The sequence below is a fragment of the Orycteropus afer genome, unplaced genomic scaffold (genome assembly GCF_000298275.1).
Source record: "Orycteropus afer afer isolate SDZICR_OR568_19922 unplaced genomic scaffold, OryAfe1.0 scaffold00896, whole genome shotgun sequence".
Taxonomy (NCBI): domain Eukaryota; kingdom Metazoa; phylum Chordata; class Mammalia; order Tubulidentata; family Orycteropodidae; genus Orycteropus; species Orycteropus afer.
This window is the reverse complement of record NW_006922483.1, coordinates 602,863-605,654: the sequence shown is the minus strand read 5'-3', so window position 1 is coordinate 605,654 and position 2,792 is coordinate 602,863.

The window sequence follows — 2,792 nt, the reverse complement described above, 5'->3', positions numbered from 1 at the left end:
GGTGGGAAGGGCTGCATGCCTGCCTGGCCGGCTGCTCTCATCTCCTCTGCCACCTCTGGTCACCTGGGCATGCGCGCTTCCCGCCCCCAGGGCTTGCTTGCTCTCGCCTCTGCACACCCCCAGCTGCACAAGTTTGTGTTTTAAAATGTGTTCATTATGAAGACCTTTTTCTTTTCTGCCATAAAATGGAAACAAATGTCTGCATTGTGTTTTGGCACTAAAACAGCTTGCTATGTTTTAAAATTTTTTGTCTCCAATGTTACACTGGCTTGTACGTAAGTATAAATGGGTTTCAGCTGTGGCCTGCCTAACTCCCCTCCTCTTGAGAACCATGGCCTATGGTATGAGGCAGCTGGTGAGCAACGGCAGGCAATGGAAGCAGAGGAAACCCAGACCCACAAGACCACTCACTGGACATTATAGACATGTATTTATTTCCCGTTTTCCCATTCACAAAACTTTATTTCAGTATCTTTATTTCAGAAGCACAATTTTGTTTCTCTATGTTCTATTTTTGGGAGTTAGGACGAAGAGGGCCCGGGTCATCTGGGCTCGTGCTGCTCTGCTCCCTGGGTCTTGATCTTCCCCCTTTTTGGCTTTCACTCCTGTCTACCTGCAAGTGCTCTTACAGAATCACATCGATGCTAGAACGTCACCACCTTGCTTTCAGGCTTTCCCCATAGGGACTTGGGGCCAGGAGCCAATGAGGTGGCTGGCTGTGTGGGCAGCCTTGGCTGCCCTCTGAAAACGCTTGCTGTCAGGCAGCACTGACAGGTGCACTACACCTGGGCATCTGCAGCTCTGCTGAGGACGCCTGACCCAGGGGAGGCAGCAAGGTGTCATGCAAACTGAGCCAATCTAGGTGACCCTGACCGACTAGGGCTCCTTCAGAGTTAAAGTGTATCTGGGAGACACGTTAACACCCTCCCCCCACCCTCCCCTGAAAATCAAACACTGATGATAGAGATTTTGTATTGATCACAAGACACTAGCAGACACACACACACACACAAACACACACACACACACACTGCACTTTCAGCAGGACAAGTCACTACTGCAGGGTGCCATGCAGGTGGGTAGTTTAGTGAATGTACTCATTAGTTAATAGCTCAAAGGGTTAGGTGTTTATATACAGAAGAAAGGAACCACCTAGAACGGCCACCTCTCGGCAACACTCCGCTCTTGATATGCCAAGACTGCAGCCTTGCTATTAACAAGGTGACAAAGATGCGAATACATTCAGCAAGCTCCACAGGACCCGTGCTGCTTGGTCGGGACCTTTGCAAAGGCGCCCTGCAGTGGCAGATGGAATGGGCAAGAACTTGGTGGGAAACGTGTCACACCACCCCATTCCCCACGAAAAACACCACTTTGGGCAGAATGACGAGAGGCATTCTTCCCATGGGGGTGGTGGAGAAGGGGTGCCAGGGTGAGTCAGTGGAAGTCACCCATGTGAGGGAACCAAGGGCACGGTGGGCAGAGGAGGAAAATGGGGGGTGCTCCTCCGTTCTGGTAACTTCTTTGCTTCTTATCCTCTGCCCCAACTCCGAAGGAACTTTCCTCACAAGCACCCTGGCTGGGCCAGGACTCCCCCACCAGATCCCCTACACTTCCTAAGGCAGTCAGTGTGCAGCGAAGGCGGAGGGGTGTAGGCAGCCAGCTGGAAGGGGGTAGGCCCAGCGGAGGATGGGGCTCAACAAAGCCAACGACACATCACACACAGAACACAAAGGGAGATCTGGCAATTTTCTGGGGTCATTGCCAAACCTCCACCTCACCTTGACAGTTGACCTCACAGATTGTAAATCTTAGCAGAGCTCAGCGGCAGCACTTAGGGCTAGATCTTCTTTTGAAGATATAATATTCTATCTAGCTATGTGACTCTATAGAGATATGTACAACTGGCCTCTCTCCTTCCTGTACATTGCAGCCAGACCCATCGTAAAGCCCTCTTGTTGGTCCCTACTGCCCCGATCTCCAGGTATGACCTCATCGCAAGGCAGCTGCTCACTCCGCAGTTCTGGGGGGCCCATCGTATATGTTCTGGACTCCCAGTGTGGGCATGAAGCCCCTCTAGGAGACAGATTTATAGAAACCAACCAATATCGGGGCCCCCAGAAGGCAGCAGTATGTGGGTCACTGCTTCCCTCCCAACCTGTCTCTCTCTGAGAGGTATCCTGAGAGAAAGGGGTGATCATTGACATTCCAGTGGTGACTTTGTTTTGCGGTGTCTTACAAGATGTGTGTGTGTACATGTGAGTGCGCATGAGTGTACATGTGTCCGTGTGTGAGACTGTGTAGGTGTGTGTGTTGAAGAGGAGGCAGCAATTTGCTCTTCACTCCCCTCCGTGCTCGGCCTTCTCACTCTGACCACCTCTTCGGCTGGGACTCCAGACCCAAGGCTGAGTGTGGGGCCTGCTGCGGGGGTGCAGCAGCCAACAGCTACCCCAAGACAGGCTACTGAGGCGCCCCCCCGCGGCTCTCTGCTCCAGCCGCTAGACCCTCTCGTGACATCATCCACCTGCCTGCGGTAGCCCAGCTCCCACAGGTGTTAGGCCTACAAGGCACTGAGATCAAACGATGAGCTGTACAGTATATACAAGCCCTCTGCGCTCTCCGGCCCTGCTGCCCTCAGGACAGCTTCTGGTCTTCCTGTCTCCCTCCCAGGACTAAGCCCACCGCTCTGCACGCCCGCCTGGCCCACGAGGGAAACACTTCCTGCTGCTTCCGAGAACTTTATGTGTCCTCAGGGTCCCTCAGACCACCCCGTGCCACCTCCCTCTGCAAAC